Raw genomic sequence first — 21955 nt, forward strand, 5'->3', positions numbered from 1 at the left:
AGCCAAACAGGATACCTGAGTGGAAATGGGATGAGATTGGGATGGACTTCATCGTCGGACTACCTCGATCGCAACGCGGAAATGATGCCATATGGGTCATCACAGATAGGCTAACCAAGGTAGCCCATTTCATTCCCGTAAAGACGACCTACTCCACACAAAGGCTAGCCAAGCTTTATCTCTCTCGTATAGTCTGTCTGCATGGAGTCCCAAAGACTATAATATCCGACCGAGGCACTCAATTTGTCTCTAAATTCTGGGAGCACTTACAACAAGCTCTGGGCACGCAACTAGCTTTCAGTACAGCGTACCACCCTCAGACTGACGGACTGACGGAACGCGTAAACCAAATCCTAGAGGACATGCTGAGAGCCTGTGTGCTCACCTATGGATCCATTTGGGAAGAAAGTTTGCCGTATGCCGAGTTTGCTTACAACAACAGTTACCAAGCCAGCTTACAAATGGCACCCTTCGAAGCATTGTACGGACGGAGGTGTCGTACCCCACTAAATTGGTCAGAGGCAGGTGACAGTCGTATCTTCGGCCCAGACATGCTCAAGGAGGCCGAGGAGAAGGTTAAACAGATCAGGGACAGGCTCAAGACAGCTCAGAGCCGACAAAAGAGCTATTACGATCAAAAACATCGTGAGGTCAGCTTTGAACCCGGTGATTTCGTATACCTGCGAGTGTCCCCTATGAGGGGCCTACAACGGTTCAAAATTAAGGGGAAGCTAGCCCCGAGATTTATTGGACCCTTCTGTATAGTTGCACGAAGAGGCACCGTAGCCTACCAGCTAGAACTACCCAAGGAGCTCTCAGACGTCCATGACGTATTCCACGTCTCACAATTGAGGAAATGTGTGAATAACCCAGAGAAGCATGTATCTCATGAAAGCATTGATGTGCAACCAGACCTCACCTACAGATAACGGCCAGTAAAGATATTGGAAGAGTCTGAAAGGAAGACCCGTCAGAAAACAACGAAATTTTTCAAGGTTCAGTGGAGCAACCACACCGAGGATGAAGCTACATGGGAAAGAGAAGATTTTCTTCAGGCAGAGTACCCATATCTATTTGAGGATCAGCTGAAATCTCGAGGACGAGATTTTTCCTAAGGGGGTAGGTGTTGTGATACCCAAAAAATTTAATTGGATTTTTCAAACTTTTATTTTTATTTGAGGAGGGTATTTAATTTTGTCTTCTAAAGAACCCACCCTCTCAAAAACTTTCTTTTATGGCAAGTGTTTTATTTGGATTCACCCAAGACTTGATTTTGGTCTTGGAGGTTTGCCCTTTTTATTTGGACCCAAAACCAAATGCTTTTCACTTGGGAAAATTTCTTTTGAAAAATCTCTTAAATAGCCCCAGGGCATTTTTGAGTGATCTTTTCCCCTTTTCAAAATTTCCTCTTGCCATGACCTAAGTGGAAATCCCCTCCCCTAAGCCTTTCCCCATCTTTGGATCATGATACACTTCAAATCCAGCAGTTTGAACCTCCCCAAAATTTCCTCTCCATTTATTTCTCATCAAAAACAATTTCTGCCTTCTATTTTGATCCTTGGAGATTTACAAAGGAGCTACCCTTTCTGCTTTGAGTTTTGTCTCCAAACCAATTTCCCTAGCTAGTCCTTTGAACCCTCAACCAAGATCCATGAAGATCCACTGGTCTCCAGTTCAAATATTTCAAACTACACTTGCTGCAAGTTTGGACCTCATTAGCCAAATTTGATGAAATTCATTTGAATTCTCCTCCTAAAAATCTGAGAAAATTCAGGCAGCCTCTGGGTGCATTGAGAGGTCACCTCACCAAGTCCCAGCTCCAGAAAAAAAAAATCTCCTTGCCAAATCATTTCATCGAACACCTACTGGACACTGTTGCTGTCATGTTCAGTTAATTCAGGGATACAGTGTCTGAAACTACTGTCGTTTTCTTCAGTGTTCGTTGTCAATCTCGCCAGTGCCGCGTTGGCGCCTTGCTCCCCGTCCCCTCCCTCTTGTCCCTGCACCGCACGAACGCCTGGAAGGTTGCGGGCGTCGACGACGAGCAGGAGGAGGTGCGCCACCCCGTGAGCGACGGCAGCGGCGGCTTTGCGGCCGCCAGAGAGGGGCGCAGCGTAGACGGCGCCGTCCAGCGCCGTCCAAGCCACCGGAGGCCGCCGCGTGGCCACCCACTCCCCCATGCGCTCTGCCACCCTCGTCATGAACTGCTAGGCGCGGGGCGCGCTCTCTGCCGCCGCCGTGCCCGTACGGCCGCCCCGTCGAGGACCGGCACCATTACGCCAAGCCCGACCCAGTTTAGCAGTGGAACGGGACCAGTAACTCTCACTGATGCTGCCTGGCCACCTAAACCCACTGCCCAACCTCTGCCTCGCCGTAATCGCTCGCTGGAGATTTCCCGTTCACGGCCACCCCCTCGAATCGCCTATAAATAGAGGCCCCGAGCTCGAACCCACACCATCTATGCACTCCACCAACACCACGCCAAGCCACTGGAAGAGCCCCGAGGGAGCCTTCTTCCCCAACTCCGGCCGCCTCAACCCGCCACGGGATCCAGCTCGATTCGCTCCCGTGCGTGCACCCCCACCCCTCAACTCTTGCCAGTAGCCTTCTAGTGCATCCACTCTGCTGACCCGCGCTTCAATTTGAAGTTTGCAGCACCCACCGGAGTTCCCCACCATCGCCCGAGCCGCCGTCCGCCGGAGAAAGTGTCGTCGTCGATGTGGTGCTCTCCGTCGGTCAAGTCCACCACCCACCGACGCGGAAGGACGCACTGAACCTCTTGGTACACTCTGATCTCCCTGCCTCGCCGTGGTTCAATGCCGGCGACCACCGCAGTCTTCGGGCGCCGGCGAGGTTTTCAAACCTGACATGTGGACCCCCCCTGTCAGCCTCTATTCTTTTCCCCCTCGAACCGTTTTCTGTTGGCGCCTTCGGGCAAATACGTTTTATCTTTGGGCTGACGTCTTTCCCTCCGAACCGTTTTCTGTTAAGTCCCTGGATCCTTTCTGTTTCATCACAGATTAGTCCCTAGACTAAAACCCTTATAACTTTTTAATAAAAGATGATTTTTGAGTGATTCTTTTTCTGTCAGTCTTGTATTTTTGTCTAGTTTTTTATAGTATCTATTTGGAAAAAATTTGGAACAAATTTTGTGCACGCGTTGATTTTCACGTTAGTATACGTTTTCGCTATACCGTAGGTTCCGGAAGAGGTGACGGAGCCGCGAACTTCGTCGAGCTAGACTCCGACTTCTCCGAACCAGGCAAGCATGTTTGAACCTTTGATATGACGGGTGTTTTGCATGTTTGCTTGAATGGTTTGAGCATGGCATATGATCATCGATGAGTATCTCGTTGCATGTAAGGCAACTATCCGTGTGCTCCGAAGTTCCTGTGATCTCTGATGAGAGATGGCCCAGTCATGTGGTGACATGTAAGGCAGTAAGGTGGTATTGTTGTAGCATGCCAGTCTTACGATATCCGACAAACTCCGACGTTAACGTGGACTGAGTCATGTTATCGTTCTTCCCCTTTCCGTGCCGCCACATGTTTTCTGCCAAGAATACGGTTTAGTAAGTTGGTAACCTCTTTCCGAGTACACACCAAATAGAGGGGCCGGGATGAGGGTTCCATGGCCCTGGATTAAAGCCAGTCATCCGGTCAGGGGGCATGGGTGTTTCCGGTTGGGACCGAGAGGGGGGCACCCCTTAGAGCGCGCGTATATAAATTTGATCCCATGCTACGCGAGGTTGTAGCCTCCCCGTCTCAAGGTTTTTCTTGTACGTTGCCGAGGGTGATTCCTGGCTTCGGAATGTTGAATGGGTGTGTACTGGTTAGATGTGTTTCTCCTAGAACACCGTAAACGGAACTAGTCCCCGTGACTACTGAAATCCGTTGGTTGTGGTTAAAGTACAAACTCTGCAGAGTCAAATTCCCTTCCAAGTCATCGTATCTATGGTCAAGGACCATGGCCAGTATATCCATATCTATGTCAAACCTCGTGGTAAATCCCCGGTGAACAAGCTTGAGTGGTAAACCCAGTTTAATTGTTATTCCTGTGGATGGACTAACCTTTTATTTATCTCGTACTTGAAATGATTTATATTCTTGAACTACTGAATTATTATGTTATGAGATAAGCCCTTTATGTGATGTCGCTCAGACGTCCGACTGTGGCACTCTTGTTATTTACCTTTGATATAAGCCCTTTATGTGATGTCGCTCAGACGTCCGACTGTGGCACTCTTGTTATTTATCTTTGATATAAGCCCTTTATGTGATGTCGCTCAGACGTCCGACTGTGGCATGCTTGTCATTTACTTTCAATATAAGCCCTTTATGTGATGTCGCTCAGACGTCCGACTGTGGCACGCACTGTCATTTATATTTTATTATAAGCCCTTTATGTGGTGTCGCCTTGACGCCCGACTACGGCATTGTTAGTTCTTCTGTTTCCTCTCGAGGAGTCATTCAGACACTCGTTTGGCCCTCAGTATTATTTTGGGATTTCGGGAGGACTACCGCCCGACTTCTCTTTATTTTTCCCATGCATTATTATCTCGTTGTCTGAGTGCACTTGTTAATCTGTTCATATGCATCATGTTTACATTTGTTATATCTTATGTCCGAACTGTCTTGTGAGTACTTTCATAGTACTCACCTGGCTTGTTGATTTGGCCAGATGTTGACGAAGGCGATCTCATGGATGAAGAGTTTGATAGCGAGTCCGACGCCTAGAGGAATCCCAGTCAGTCCCGTGCGATCCTGGATATTGGTCACTTGTATCATATACGCTTCCGCCACCCACAATAAGTCTCCTCGAGCCTCACTCTGACACTCGAAGAGCTGTTAGTTTTCAGGGGTCATATCACCCACTTTGTTGTGATATATCCACCACCGCTTCTATCGTGAGTTAGTAGTTATGCCACCCTATCCGCCGTTATGTTTCATCGGCGCGCTTGTAATAAATTGTTGAGCAGTCTCCGCTCAACCTTGTATTATATTCAGTACTCCTGGTATTTTTCTTCTGTGATCAAGATTTTGTCTACCAGTAAGAAGGATTCTTCTCTACTGGTCCGTAAAAGGGATCGATTTCTCAATAAATATTTTTATTGGAAAACCGGTCGTGACATGCTCATATTGGCTCCTACATATTCTACGAAGATCTTTACCGGTCAAACCGCATAACAACATACGTTGTTCGCTTTGTCATCGGTATGTTACTTGCCCGAGATTCGATCGTTGGTATCATCATACCTAGTTCAATCTCGTTACCGGCAAGTCTCTTTACTCGTTCCATAATGCATCATCCCGCAACTAACTCATTAGTCACATTGCTTGCAAGGCTTATAGTGATGTGCATTACCGAGAGGGCCCAGAGATACCTCTCCGATACACGGAGTGACAAATCCTAATCTCGATCTATGCCAACCCAATAAACACCTTTGGAGACACCTGTAGAGCATCTTTATAATCACCTAGTTACGTTGTGAGGTTTGATAGCACACAAGGTGTTCCTCCGGTATTCGGGAGTTGCATGATCTCATAGTCTGAGGAACATGTATAAGTCATGTAGAAAGCAGTAGTAATGAAACTGTAACGATCATAATGCTAAGCTAACGAATGGGTCTTGTCCATCACATCATTCTCCTAATGATGTGGTCCTGTTCATCAAATTACAACACATGTCTATGGTTAGGAAACATAACCATCTTTGATAAACGAGCTAGTCAAGTAGAGGCATGCTAGGGACACTTTGTTTGTCTATGTATTCACACATGTACTGAGTTTCCAGTTAATACAATTCTCGAATGAATAATAAACATTTATCATGATATAAGGAAATATAAATAACAACTTTATTACTGCCTCTAGGGCATATTTCCTTCAGTCGAATGCCTCTGTTGCTGTGGCCACAGATTTACCTTAAATCGCCCTCGTCGTGGGCGGTCTCACCTTCGCCGTAAGCCGGCCTGGGCCCTGCCGTCGCCGCCGCCATACTTTGAGCCGCCACTGTGCTGGGTCACCTTTGCCTCCGTCGACCCCGCGCCAAGCGGCCTGCCGCCGTCGTCGACCCGGGGGTGCCGCCGCTGGTGCATGTTAACCCGCCTCACTGGCCGCTGGCCCTGCGCTGCCGAGGAGCCGCCTAGCGCAACCCTTGCCTCTAAACCGCCATCGCCACTGCCCCATCCAAGTGGCCGCAATTCGCTGGTGTCTGCCGCCGGTTTGAACTGGCCCTATTACCATGAGTCGCCGCCGCCAAATCGCCTGCTGTTTCTGAGTCGGCACTCGAGCGTAGCCCCCAATCGCCTGAGCGCTACCTCCGCCAAGAGCTGCCCAGAACAGTCGTAGTCATTGCCATGGCTCACTTTGCCTACCACGTTGATGTCTTCACCTCTGTCGTCGTCGCGTTGGGCCGCTGACCTCCCCTGCTAAGTTGCCATAGCCGTGCTTAACTACGCCTCCGCTGAACCGCCGAGGTCGTGACCCGCCGCGGCCAAGGTGCCTCCGGCCCACCACTCGGACTCACCCTGCCATTCCGTCGCCAAGCAGCCTCCGATTGGTTTCATCCCCTGCCCGCAGATGGAGTAGTAGCATCTGTTTTGCTGCAATCAGACAAAGTGGAGGGCTGCGATGAACCTTCTGTTATGACTGAACAAAGCATTGATTTATTTGGGATCAGTTGAAATGTTGGGACAGTATTCTCACGCAACGCGAAGGCATAAGTTTGTGCTCCTTACAGCTACTACAGCTTCTGGAATTTGCCAGATCTAATGGCATCCGCCACATACCGGGTTACTGACGGTTGACAGACACACGTGGAGGCTATACCTTTGTCTGCTGATATGCGTGGGACTCAACTCATTGTGATCCAGTCTGCTCTAAACACGTTGGCACGTTGGAGCATATTTTTCAGTGTCCGCCTTATCCGACAAAATGTCAGGTGCTATTTTTCCAATGTTTTTCATCATATATATTAATTCACCCGGAAAAAATTACTTGGTCTTGCAATATTTTTATGCAGGATAATTACTCATGACAAAGGGGTTGTTATACCATGGATATGGAGTGCGTGCCAGCATCAGCTTGCACTAATGTTCGTCCATGCCATGCTGCTCCACGGGCGTGCGCAAAGACCGCCGCCCCTGCGGCCCGGTTTACATCGACTCACCGGGACCGCGCCTGCTTGCACGAGTTGTTCAATGGATGTGTTTAAACCGCCACCCGTGCAGCTCGATCTACATCAACTCGCCGGGTCCGCATCCGCGGCTGACTCGCCCGTCTGCGCGGCTTACCGCGCCTGCGATTGACTCGCCCGTCCGCGCTGGCTTACAACACCGCAGCCGGCTCATCTGTCTGCTCCCGTGACCGACTTGGCCGTGATTGATTTCAGCTTCAACATGGTGACCATCAACTCCGCAGTGGATAATTTCTGGTTTAACATATCAGGTGAAAGCCATCCAGTATGTTTTTATATTTCATATTGCTTTCTTTAAAAGAGCAATTACTCTGGCTTGAAAATTCTCTAATGCAGGACAAGTTGTCTATTGCAAAGGGGACTATTATATCACTGAGTTGTTGAATGACTCATGCCGGTTTATATCACGGTCAAATATGGAGAATCTCAAGACAACTCCTCGAGTCGCCTTGAGACTCGGGGGCTATGATGACATGACTCAGTAAATGATTACCAGTTTAAAAGCAGATTCAAGAACTTCGGGTTAGTGGAGGGAAGATAACCCAGTCCCAGAGACTACTGTTATATTGATGAAAATTTAAAGGGCGTTAGAATATTTCCGGCTTAAAAAGAAGATTCCGGTTCAACTTTCGGTTCAAGGGAAATCTATCTCCCGCAAAACTTTGAAATCTCTCATTATCTGGCTCATACGTCCGGTTCAAAAAGAATCCATCTCTCGCAAGTTCGAGTTCTCAGGAGAAGTTAAAGGTTGCCAAAGAGAACTTGTTGCCATGATGCGCAGTTCAAACATGGGTAGCCGATCCATCTTATACGTCTTATTACAAAATACATGGGGGCTTCCTGCTCACTGAGCATAGCTATGACTACCCTTTGATCTGGCTTACAGGCTGGGCTGTAAACATCACTTGGGGGATTCCTGTTCAAACATAGGTGTATTCACATAGCGTCACTACCCTCTTGACTGGCTTGGAACACCAGGTGTATTCACTAAAGGTTCCAGGTTATCTTGTTTAAACATAGGTGTATTCACCAAAGAGGACATAACCTTTTTGGCGTGGAATGCCAGGTGTATTCACCAAAACTTTCCAGGTTATCTTGTTCAAACATAGTTGTATTCACCAAAGAGGACATAACCTTTTTCAGGCTTGGAAGTCAGGTGTATTCACCTAAAAACCCGGGTTATCCTGCCTTTTAAGTCTGCCACTCCGCCCAGATTGACTCGAATGACCCGCCGTACTTTTGACAAGTCAATCTTACACAGACCCTGAACTTGTCAAAGTTAAAACGATGATTGGTTATGTGAGGTCCGGCTTATAAGGTTGGCATGAAGGTTTAACTCAGTGGTTGTGCGGCCCTTGAAAGCACTTGAGATTTAGGCTTGGCGGCCTGTGAAAGCCTTGTTTTTTCTGATTTATTATTTCTATTTGAACATTTTTTGGGTTCATCTTTGTACCATATTGACATATGGTTTAGAACAATTCAGGCCATGTAGCCTTAATCTTTATGACTCATGTTGGAGATATAATTATTAGTATGACCTACCTAGGAGGGGCCGAGTTATACTCATGACGACTCTTGAAGCCCAAGACAGCTCCTGGAGATGGCGGGTTAGTTAAGGGCCCAAGGCCCCAAAGGGCGACTTAAGGCCCGTAGAGATAAACCGCCATATATGTGTAAACTTGTATTATAAGGTAGGAATAGAGAGAAACCGAGCCGGACATTGTTTATGAGCCGGCCGGGACTCTATGAGTCGCTGGGCGTCGACCTCTGTATATAAAGGGATGACCCGACGGCGGTTCAGGGCAAGTAGCATCAAATCGAGAGCTAGGTCAAGCGGATTCGCTCCCTGGTTATCGAAACATACATAATACCACTCAAAACTAGATCGTAGGCTTTTACCTTCACCGCAAGGGGCCGAACCAGTATAAACCTCGTGTCCTTTGTCCCGATTAACCCCTTCTTGCTTCCTAGTTGCGATGGCTCCATGACTAAGTCCTTTCACTAGGAAATTTTCCGTGACAATTCCATGACAGTTGGCGCCCACCGTGGGGCCAGCGCACGGTGGATTTGAGTTCTTGAAGGGCAGCTTCGAAGGGCTCAAGGGATACGTTGTGGGCCGGATGACCAAGAGTCGTCGCGGCAAGCTCTACATCGACGACGCAGGCTGGGGCCCCGACGCCGGCTCAATTGAGTACGGGTACCGGGTCCCCTTCGGCGGAATTCACATCTTCATCGGCCGGATTGGCGAGCTGGGCCCTGAGCCGGACATCTGCACCGACATCGTCGAGACGGCTCAGCGTGCGAGACCCGCCCAGGCTCCGCCTGCCATGAAGCATGCCTTCGTGGGATGCATCCATGGAGGAGAACTTCCTGAAGGATCTGAGTCTGGCGGTGAGACGGCCATCTATTCTGACGGTGAGTCGTCCATGGGTGAGACAGATTCGTTGTATCAACTACAAGACGACAGGCTTGGGGGCTGTTCTGATGGCAGCAGTATTCCGTACCCCTTTGAGCCGCCAAGCAGAGTAGGGATCTTCATGGCTGGCACTCAACCAGGTCAAAACTCTACAGCTGCGGTAGCTATAACCTCTGGGTCAGCGGCAGCCGGGGCAGGAGGCCCTGTGCGCCCGCCGGCTCAGGTGCTGATTGATCTCACGGATAGGCTGACAACCCTGTTAACCGCCACAGTTAATCCAGCGGATCAGGCTGAGCATGATGCAGAGGTGGCTCGATTGCGTGAGGAGATAGTGCAAGCCAAGGAAAACCTAGCAGCTGAGGGCACCAGATTGGCCACAGAACGGGCAGCTTTGGATGCTCGAGCTTAGCAGCTTCAATCAGAAGCGTTCCAGCTTATGATGGATTTAAACGCATCAAATGAGGTCATGAGGAGAAGGCACCAGAAGTCTCAATCCCGTCTGCCTTTGATTTACGATCCTAGAAATCTCTTCCGCACACCCCGGGCAGGTCCCAGTAATCCGCCAGAGGTAAACCCGGCTGCGACGCCCGGAGCGGGGGCGCCGGTTCAACCATGGGTGACGGAACCTCCCCGAGTGAACACTGTTCCGCCTCAGTATGTGCCAACACCACCGGGTCATTATCCTAACCCGCTGGAGAACATGATCGCTGCGGCAGCGCGATTGGCGGCTCTCCCGGTGGAGGGCGACTCTCCAACGGCGGTTGAAACACGAAGGGTCAGAGAACTTCTTCAGACGGCTCTGGTATAGCAGGAGGCATACTCTTACAGTCGAGACAGGATTCATTCGACCCCCCGTCCAAGCCGGAGCCCGAGTTACAGCAGGCATATGGACTCGGCGGCAGTTTCAAGCAACGTCCGGCGCCGTGATCAGCCAGGCAGGCGAGACCCGGCGCGAGACGGAGCCCCTAACTTGGCTAATCAGGATAGGGTACGCCAAGAGGTTGAGCGGGCGGCTCAGCAGGCGATGGAGCAGGCGGCTTACCAACCTTTTCCGGTTTATCCGACGACTTCTATTGAGGCAGGCGCGACCACGAGAACCGAGGTGTCTCTTGGTTAGTGCCAGCACTGCGTAATGAGCGTTTGCCCAAGGATTTTAAGGGGCCTCGAAAGGTGCCTAACTACACGGCTGACTTACAGCCCGGGGCATGGATTGAAAGTTATGAGATGGCCATGGAATTGCTGGAGGTCAGTGACACGACAATGGCTAAATACTTCACTATGATGCTGGATGGAACGGCCCGCACTTGGTTAAAGGGACTGCCGCCTAATTCCATTGGTTCCTGGGCCGAGTTAAAGGCCCGGTTCATTCAGAATTTTAAGGACACATGCAAGCAGCCCATGTCGATTGTGGACTTGACTAATTGCAAGCAAGAGGAAGGTGAATCCATGACCCATTGGGTGCGCCGGGTGAAGGAAATAATACATTCATCTGATAAGATGGATGTCGGCTCTGCAGTCTTAATGTTGGAGAAAAATTGCCGTTTTGAACCTCTAAAACAGAAGCTGGGGCGGCTCCAGCGTGATTGTATGAGATGGGCCAGCTGATGGCGGCTCTGGTCAAATACGCCGATTCTGATAGTACCAAGGATCTCGCGTCTGATGAAGAGAAGACAGGGAAGGGAAATAAGAACGGTAACGCTAAGGGCCTTCAGCATAACCCGGTGAATCAAGGAGGTAATAATAAACGTAAGGCTGATGGTAGCTCGGAGTTTGTGGTGAATACGCAAGGCAACAATCAACGACACAAGGGGAGGCCACCTCCTCGGTCAGGCGGGTCAGGTCCCACCCTTGAGCAGTTGCTGAATGAGCCCTGTCCAAGACACGGCACCCGTGAGAAGTCGGCCACTCATCTATGGAAAGGTTGTACGATCATGAAGGCTTTCAAGAATTCTAACATGTTCGACGGAAATCACGGGCCGGGCGGCAGCTCAGGCGGTGGCGGTTTTCATGGCCCGGGCGGCGGTGGCTTTCATGGCTAGGGCCCTCAAGGTCATCAAGGTGGTTATAATCAGCAATCTGGCCAGGGAGGTCAACAGCAGCAGCAATCCGGGTATCAGAGTAACCCAAAGCAGCTTAATAGTGGGTAGTATCATGTGTTCACCACTAGCTTATGCAAACGGGACCAGAAACTTCATAAGAGAGCGGTGAACGCGGTGGAACCGGCGGTTCCGCGTTATCTGAGATGGTTTGAGCAGCCTATTCTATGGAGTAGGGAGGATCACCCACCACGGGTTGATAATCCGGGTCACTTGGCTTTAGTGGTGGCACCTCAAGTTGGGGGATACAAATTCACAAAGGTGCTCATGGATGGAGGCAGCAGCATCAACATTCTCTATTATGAGACCTTTCGTCGCATGGGGTTGACTGATAAGAATCTCGAGACATCCAACACTGTTTTTCATGGAGTAGTGCCTGGTAAGTTGGCGTACCCAGTGGGTAAGATTGAGCTGGAAGTGGCCTTTGGGGATGAGCATGATTCCCGGGCTGAGAAGTTAACTTTTGAGGTGGTCAAAATCCGGAGCCCATATCACGCACTGTTTGGGTGGCCGGCTTATGCAAAGTTCATGGCACGGCCGTGTTATGTTTACCTGCAGCTCAAGATGCCGGGTCACAAGGGCACCATCACAGTGCATGGGAGTCAGAAGATAGCTTTGCAATGTGAGGAAGGTGACGCTGCTTATGCTGAATCCGTTTGTGCAATAGAGGAGTTGAAGTTCTACAAGGACAATGTTGACCCGGCAGACATGACATCTTTGAAAAAGCCAACCACGGAACATGAGCCGGTGATGAAATTCAAGTCGGCCGATGAAATCAAGCTTGTTGATTTTGTTCCAGGAGACTCATCTAAGTAGTTCAATATCAGTGCCAATCTGGATCCCAAATAGGAAAGCGCGCTCATTGAGTTCATCCGTATTGATCCAAAATTTAAGCCGGTCAAGCAGTTTCTTCGGCGGTTTAATGAGGAGAGGCGTAAAGCTATTGGTGAGGAGGTGGCTCGGCTTTTGGCGGCCGGGTTTATTGTTGAAGTTTTTCACCCAGAGTGGTTGGCTAACCCGGTGCTTGTGCTAAAAAAGAACGGCACCTGGCGTATGTGTGTGGATTACACGGACTTAAATAAGGCTTGTCCGGCTGATCCTTTTGCTCTTCCCCGTATTGATCAAATCATTGATACTACGGCGGGTTGTGAGCGTTTGAGCTTTTTGGATGCTTACTCTAGGTATCATCAGATCAAAATGGCAGTTAAGAACCAGGAGAAGACAGCTTTCATCACTCCGTTTGGAGCCTTCTGTTATGTGTCTATGCCTTTTGGGCTTAAGAGTGCCCAGGCGACTTATCAGCGATGTGTGCAAAACGGTCTCCACAATCAGATTGGGCGCAACGTTCATGCTTATGTGGATGACATTGTGGTAAAGTCCAGAGAGAAGGAGAACTTGATAGATGATCTGAAGGAAACCTTTGATAATCTCCGGGTCTACAAGATGATGCTTAACCCGGCCAAATGCATTTTTGGAGTGCCAGCTGGCAAGCTTTTGGGTTTTCTGGTTTCTAACAGGGGCATTGAGGCTAACCCGGAGAAGATCAAGGCAATTACCTCTTTGGCTAAACCGGCATGTATCAATGATGTTCAGCGTCTGGCGGGTCGTATTCCTGCTTTAAGCCGGTTCATAAGCCGGTTAGGTGAGAAGGCCATACCACTGTACCAGATGATGAAGAAGACGGACGACTTTGTCTGGAGTGATGCTACTAACGCTGCTTTTGAAGATTTGAAGAGACAGTTGTCTGAGCCGCCAGTCCTTGCTGCTCCTATTGATAAGGAGCCCTTATTGCTATATGTGGCTGCTAACACACGTGTCGTCAGCGTGGCCATTGTGGTGGAGCGCAAGGAGGCTGGCAAGGAGCATCCGGTTCAACGGCCGGTTTATTACATCAGTGAGGTGCTTATTGAGTCCAAGCAAAGGTATCCACATTGGTAGAAACTTGTTTATGGGGTGTTCATGGCAAGCCGGAAGCTTAAGCAATACTTCCAGGGTCACCCCATCACTATGGTCAGTTCCGCTCCTGGGCGATATCATTCAAAACAGAGAGGCCACGGGACGAGTCGCCAAGTGGGCCGTTGAACTTAGGCCTCATGGTTTAAAGTATGTGCCGCGCACTGCTATTAAATCTCAAGCACTGGTGGACTTCATCAACGATTGGACAGAGCTGCAGATGCCTGAAGAAAAGCCGGATAACACATATTGGACTATTCATTTTGATGGATCCAGGCAATTGGAAGGCTCGGGGGCTGGAGTTGTCTTAGCTTCCCCTCGAGGTGACAAATTTTGTTATGTGCTCCGGTTGATGTTTCCCTGTACTAACAATGCAGCTGAGTATGAGGCCTTGCTCCATGGTCTTTGGATGTCTAAGGAGATGAACTTAAGCCGGGTAAGGTGCTTTGGCGACTCAGATTTGGTGGCTCAAGAAGTATCAGGCAAGTGGGATTCCAAGGATCCTCTCATGGCGGCTTATCGCCGTGAAGTTGATGCAATTGCTGGACACTTCAAGGGTTACCAGGTGGAACACATTGATCGCAGAAAGAACAAGGCAGCCGATGCTTTAAGCCGGCTGGGGTCTCAGCGTAAGCCGGTACCAACTAACACCTTTTTGGATGTTTTGCATAACCCTTCTGTCAAGTTCTTACAGAGGAAGACTTGGCTGTTCCTGACCCGGAAGCACGACTGGTGGCGGCTCTTCACGTTATCCCAGACTGGACAGTGCCATATTTGGCTTACATGACCCGGGGCGAGCTGCCTGAGGACGAAACCTTGCCTAGGCAGATAACCCGGCGGTCTAAGTCAATGACGATTGTTAATGGGGAGTTACATCATCACAGTGTTACTGGGGCGTTTCAACGATGTGTCTCGCCTGTGGAAGGTCAAGAAATTCTTCGTGAAATCCATGAAGGAGATTGTGGCCATCATGCCGGTTCAAAATCTCTTGTGGCCAAAGCTTTCCGTCCTAGTTTTTATTGACTAACGGCTCATGCTGATGCGGAGGATCTGGTCAGTAAATGTGATGGTTGCCAGAAATTCTCACAATGGGCTCATGTGCCGGCTCAAGAATTGAGAATGATTCCAATTACTTGGCCGTTTGCAGTCTGGGGGCTTGACATGGTCGGGCTTTTCAAAAGGTCCAAAGATAAAAAGACACACCTCCTGGTGGCGGTTGATAAATTCACGAAATGGGTTGAGGCAGAGTCGGTCAGTAAGTGTGATGCAGCCACGGCGGTTCAATTCATGAAAAAGGTGATTTTTCGTTTTGGTTTTCCACATAGCATCATAACTGACAATGGTACTAATCTGTCCAAAGGTGCCATGGAAGAATTCTGTCAACGTGAGCATATCCGGCTCGATGTTTCATCGGTAGCTCACCCTCAATCCAATGGTCAAGCTGAAAGAGCCAATCAGGAGATCTTGAAAGGCATAAAGCCCCGCCTCATGGTTCCCTTACAGCGGACGCCGGGTTGTTGGGTGGAAGAGTTGCCCTCTGTGATCTAGAGCATCAATACTACACCTAACAGATCTACGGGTTATACGCCGTTCTTCATGGTTTATGGAGCATAGGCGGTTTTACCGAGTGACATCCATCATGACTTTCCCCGTGTGGCAGCTTATGTTGAAGCTGATAATGAACAAGCCCGTCAGGATGCACTTGACTTGTTGGATGAGAAGCGCGACTTAGCAGCAGCCCACTAGGCGATTTATCAACAGGACTTGCGCCGTTATCACAGCCGCCGGGTTAGGTCCAGAACCTTTCAAGAAGGTGACTTGGTGCTCCGGCTCATCCAGGATCAGTCTGATGCGCACAAGCTATCCCCACCTTGGGAAGGACCCTTTGTGGTCAGCAAGAACCTGAACAACGGGTCATACTACCTTATCGATGTTCGAGAGCACAAAGACTCACGTAGTCGGAGGAGGAGACCCGCCGGCCGTGGAACATTGCTCATCTTCGGCCTTACTACACTTGAGCCACCGGCTCTCATTATGTACATATTTTGAAATGTATATATTATGATAAATAATAAAGCAGGACCTCTGTCCTTTTCATCCTCAATGAGCATATGTTCTTATTATTCAAAACGACCAGTCGGGGGTTGATCGTATTCGAATCTAGCTTAACTCTCTTGGTCCGGCTCATGATCGTATTCGAATCATAGCTCAACCCCTTTTGGGTCCGACGTTAATCGTATTTGAATCAGCGTCGTTAAAAAACTCTCAAGGTCATTTGGGGGCTTCCTGTTCAAACATAGGTCGTATTCGAACCAAAGAGAACATAGCTGTCGGTACCCCCTTGATCGGCGCAACACCAAAGCCACTGGGGGCTACATGATCGTATTCGAATCCTAGCTTAACCCCTTTGGAACGGTTTAATGATCGTATTCGAATCAGAAGCCCCAAAATTTTGTTTATTCTTTCTGATGTTTTTTGCAAACAGTCTTTTTTGCGTTTGTCTTGAGAGTCTTTTGATCCTATTGAAAGTGTATAATGATTGACTTCTATTTAACCCGGCTTGGCCTTAGTCAATAAGTCGCCAGCATATAACAATAATCATATGTGTGGAAGTACCAGCTTCTACAGCATTGGGATGTCACCCTTAACTGTTCGGGTCACATAAACCGACAGTATGGATCAAAGCATCGCAGGTATGATATTATAGTTATATTTCCAAGCTATAATTGATAACTGGCTTATCTATGGCTCTTTTTCATATTCTGGGTTTTATGTAAGATATATAACCCGGCCTGCGGTAAGCCGCCAAGGGACTTGTGATTTATTTCTGTATGCAGGACAGTTTAAAAGCTTTCTTAAGCACAAGGAAGCAGATAATAAGCATAATATGGATGAATATAAGAGGGCGGCTTAACAGTATTGAGCACCAAACACGTGCACGAAGGCACGGCAAAACCAAGTTATGTCTACCCTATTACATGACTCCCCGGGTCCAAATGATTAACATTGTTTTTCAGTAAAGCATAAATATGACCCGCCCGATGGATCAATTGTGTTGTTGGCCTGAAGCTTCCGGATCATCCCTTTTCGCTCCTCCATCATGTTCCCTGTCCTGGAAGGTTGATGATGACCAGTCAATGCCACTCAAAGCTTCAAATTCAGCTTCATCATCAATTAATCCGGCCGAGTCAACTTCAAGGGCGAAGGTATGCTTACGAATTGGAGGGATCAGGCTGGTCACTTCATAATGAGGCGTTGGAATCCTCCGATTTTCAGCGTCATAACCCAGATGATACTTGGTAAGATCCGTGTCATCAGCAATCAGGGTGGCCACAGGGCATATTTCCTTAACACAAGTGGTGAAGTCCTCCTGTCCAAAAGGTGTGCCATCCTCTTTTAGGCTTGGATACCCAATGGTGATGTCGGCTGGGTCTAGCTCCGGTAGGCACGCCTTGGCCCGGCTTAATGCAGCTACGGCTCCGACTCTCGCAGAAGATCGCCTTAGTTCCTTAAACCGCTGAGGTAGCACAGCAAGCCGCTTTAATACATCCGATAGGAGGTTAGGAACTTCATTTGACAGGGCCACTGCGGCTAAAGCACGCTGAGACCCGGTGTAGAGTTGCTCCACCAGCGTATAAACCGCCTTCAGCTTTATCAGCATGCTCTGGTTAAGATTTGAGCTCCTGGGGCCTGCATTACGATGTTAGGTGACTTGATGACAACTGATATGCTTATTAGAAAGGTTCGCATATCTAACACTTGCAGAGTGACTTACCAAAGATTGTTGAGACCATCTGAGATATATGGCGTTTTAAACCAGATAATTCGGCGGTCGCTTCTGCGAGAGCCGCTTCTGCCTTGTCAGCCCGGTTGATCAAGGCGATCTTTTCATCAGCCCAGGCTTTCTTCTCCACTTCAAAGTCTTTTTTCAGTTTTTCTTGTTCAGACACACTGAACTCAAATTTGGAGTTGGCTTTTTCGGTTTCAGTCTCCTGGGCAGTTAGGCGGTTCTCCAAATCAGATATTTCTTCAAGTTGACTGGTGGTGACCTGTATATATGCCGGGTCAAGAGGTCAGGATTATCATGCTGCAATATTAAGTCCCAAGTCTTTTGCAAGCAATAACACTTGGCACTTGGGGGCTAATGTGTGCTGAAGAATTTTGTTTAAAAAGTGGCAGTTCATGACAATAAGTCCCAATCACTTTGCAAGCAAGAGTATTTGGCACTTGGGGGCTAATGTATATTGCTGTTTAAAGCCTTTTTAAATAGTTTGTTATGTGCAACCATATGAAGAACCGGTTCAATCATACTGATTAAACCGCCCCTTGGGGACTACGGAGTAAGCCGGAATTCTTCTGTATTTTAATTCAGCCATGTTACTAATATTGCTAAGTTTATTTCTAAAGTCTACAGCATATTTATCATAAGCAATAGACTTGGGGGCTGGCATGGTAAGGATAAATGAATATGGAGAAAGGATTGTACTTCAAATTTCTGGTGCATCTGCTTCACCATGTCAATTTCAATGTCACGACTGCTGTGCACTTGGCTCATGTAGCAAGAAAAGATATCTCCGATACTCATATGAGTATAATCAGCAACATCAAGCTTAGTTCAGCGGCGTTCAAGAAGTTCTTCCTTGGCAGAACACTTGGCCAGCACGGTTGGTCTCCCCAGCTCAACAAAACTGGTTTTGGTGATTTCAACATCAAGATCTTGAGGGTCATCCGTCTTGGTCGGGCTAGGGAATTCCGGGTTTTCAGAACCATCAACAGCTTGTTCGACAGGCGGGTCAGCAGTGGGCGTTGGTATATCATGGGCTGGCTCAGGTGGCGGCTCATGAGTGGAGGCTTCAGGTGCGGCCGTTCCAAGTTCCGGTTCAGTTAAGATCGGTTCTTCGGCCGGCTTATTCTTCCTCGCCTTTTTGCTGGGTTTTGCTTGTCCGCTGTATAAGATCAGAAGATCGGCACAAATACAACAAATTGAAATGAGCACAGGTTAAGCAAGTTATTGTTACCCTGGAGCGGTTTTAAAAGCCGACAAATTGGACTGCATTGACTCGCCGGAGGAAGGTGAAGTTTCCTGATGATTTGAGTCAGAAGAACTGAGTGGTTGACGAGTGAGACCCGCCAAAGGATAAAAGGAATATAAATTGGAGGTGACCTTGTTCCGATGCTTTTTTGGTGTATTGGGTAAGCCGGAAGAGAGTTCCGCATCTTTGCTGGTCCGGGTCTGCCTCCGGCTCTCATGTATTTGTTGCTTCAAAAGAAATTGAGGATCTTGGTAAGCTAAAGGATGTGAAAATCTTACTTACCGGGTTACTCTTCGGACTTTCTGTCTTGGGAAAGGCTCGGAGTCGAAGGAAATGATAGTTACCTCTTCAACCACTGCATGACTCGCTCCTGTATCCTCCTGAGGATAATCAGTGTCAGTAAGATAGTTAAAAAAGGAGCCTAGAGAATCAAGAGCTACCTCTGACTCAGAGGTTTCCTCTAGCCGAAGCATGTCTGAGGCGTTGGGTTTGTTTCCTTTCTTCCTGGCGGCGGCTTTCCTGGCGGCTTTCTTAGCTTTTCTGGCCTTCTTTGCAGCCTCATGATCATAGTTGGCTTTCCAAAATTCGTCAGTGGCCTGTGAATTTCAATAAGAGTTTTGAGTAAAGGTAAAACCTCAAAGGTGAGAGTATAAAAAAATGCTTAAGTTACTAGCTTACCGCTGGAGCCGGGTTAGCTTTGCAAAAAGTACTCAAACCTACTTTGCCACAATCTGTCAGGCTCTCATTCAGGAGTGATTTTGTCCTATCATCAATGACATCATCAGGTAAATCGTCAGGGCTGTGCCGCAGAGGATCATTCTTCTGGCATGTGTAGTCGCACATCAAACCAGGGCGGCGGCTCAATGGAATAACTCTCCAGGCAAGCCAAACCCGGACCAAATCAATGCCATTTAAGCCATTCCCCAGAAGAGCCTTGACTTTACTCATGGTGGGGGCAAGTTTCTGGCGTTCAGCAGCAGACAACTTATCTTGTAGAGGATGAGTAGACTCGAGGCGCAGGGCGCGAAAGCCGGGCAGAGGGTTTTCACCAGCCGGAGAAGTATCTTGACAATAGAACCATGTCTGGTTCCAGTCTTTGGGGTGACTAGGTGGATCGGCATACGAAAAAATGCAGTCTCTCCGTCGCTGGATTGAGATCCCACCAAGTTCCAAGCTAGGCCCGTTGGCACGTTCATTCTGGTGATTCAAATAAGATAATTCTCTGAAGAGCAGCAAGTTGGGTTCTTCTCCAAGGTACACCTCACAGAACACTTGGAAATTGCAAATGTTAGATACGGAGTTGGGCCCGATATCTTGAGGTCGGAGATCAAAAAAGTGCAGGACGTCTCTGAAAAACTTTGAGCCGGGTGGAGAAAAGCCCCTGTTCATGTGATCAGTAAAGACGATGACTTCCCCTTCTTTGGGTTGAGGTTTCTCCTCTGTTGGATCAGGAGCACGGTAGGACATGACCTCCTTCTTTGGCAGATAGCCAGTCTTCACAAAATCATTAAGTGTGCTATCTATGACGATGGATTTGACCCAGTTGCATGTAACGGGTGCTTTGGGTGCTTTGGGCGGCATTGTGAAGATAGAAGCCTAAGACAGAGTAAAATTCCCGGTTCAAATTTAAGCCGGAGGAAAATATTTTAATACATATTCTAAATGGCGGCTTATAACGGGGCCTAATGGTGTATGGCTAATTATGTTAGATTATTTAAGCCGCCGTGAACGGTTAAATAAATTGAGCCGCCATGTGTGGCTGAGGTTATCTATGGAGCATTGCAATTTAAAGCCGGTGGTGTGAGTCGCCATGGCTACGGGGATCTATCAAAGTACAAACATTGACTAAGTGTTATAGAAACAAATTTCACAGATTGCAATCATTATTTCGGATCAACGGATGCTCAGAAAAGGAAAAATATTCTAGACCTAAAAGAACAGTACAGAAGAGTTCATCAGTTCTAAAGAGGCTTTTGTACAAGAAAAGGGGATCTACTAGCATCTGAAATGGATGCGACACAGCTACCACATGAGCTTTATACCTTTTTTAGATCGAAAAAAGGTGCGGTGGAGAAAACACGAAGAATCCGTGATGAACAGTGAAGAACACCATGGAAATCGTAAACCCTAATGTGGATCTGAGGAGCGAAAAAGCAGAAACTTACAGATGCAGATCTACTACGGAGGTTCGCCGCCGTTTTCTGGACAAGTTCAGGTCGATGCAGCGGCCAGGGTCGTAGACGACGAAGTGCGCTGCGGCGGCGGCGGAGCTCGAGCAGAGGTAGGGTTGCGAGAGGAAGAAGATGATGGAAAATGGGGAGAATGAAGAAAGACCAGTCGTGCCTATTTATAAGGAGATGACTGATAAGTGGGCGCGAGAAACGAGGAGGCCGAAAACATGATTATCCAACTACAAGGACGCCTTGGTTCTCGAGATGGTCATTAAGGTAAGGATCTGTTGAGATATGTTATACATTAATGGCAGATAACGTCATGGCGGGTCACCACAAATTCAAAGGATGACATCATGGCGGGTTACAAAATTTTATACAAGAGAAGAGAACAGAAGATTTTTTCTAAAGTGATGAAGATTGACATGAACCAGTTCAAATCAATCTGGGGCCTAATGTTGGAGATATAATTATTAGTATGACCCGCCTAGGAGGGGCCGGGTTATACTCATGACGACTCTTGAAGCCCAAGACAGCTCCTGGAGATGGCGGGTTAGTTAAGGGCCCAAGGCCCCAAAGGGCGACTTAAGGCCCGTAGAGATAAACCACCATATATGTGTAAACTTGTATTATAAGGTAGGAATAGAGAGAAACCGAGCCGGACACTGTTTATGAGCCGGCCGGGACTCTATGAGTCGCTGGGCGTCGACCTCTGTATATAAAGGGACGACCAGGCGGCGGTTCAGGGCAAGTAACATCAAATCGAGAGCTAGGTCAAGCGGATTCGCTCCCTGGTTATCGAAACATACATAATCCCACTCAAAACTGGATCGTAGGCTTTTACCTTCGCCGCAAGGGGCCGAACCAGTATAAACCTCGTGTCCTTTGTCCCGATTAACCCCTTCTTGCTTCCTAGTTGCGATGGCTCCACGACTAAGTCCTTTCACTAGGACATCTGCCGTGACAATTCCATGACAACTCATATTTGAGCATATTTGGGGTTTTGATAACCCGTCCTAATAGAGGGCGTTAAATTGCCAGGATATCTTTGCCTTGAGCAATCAAAATCATGATATTGCATGCCTACGG

Source organism: Triticum aestivum, chromosome 4D, assembly GCF_018294505.1.
Source record: "Triticum aestivum cultivar Chinese Spring chromosome 4D, IWGSC CS RefSeq v2.1, whole genome shotgun sequence".
Classification (NCBI taxonomy): domain Eukaryota; kingdom Viridiplantae; phylum Streptophyta; class Magnoliopsida; order Poales; family Poaceae; genus Triticum; species Triticum aestivum.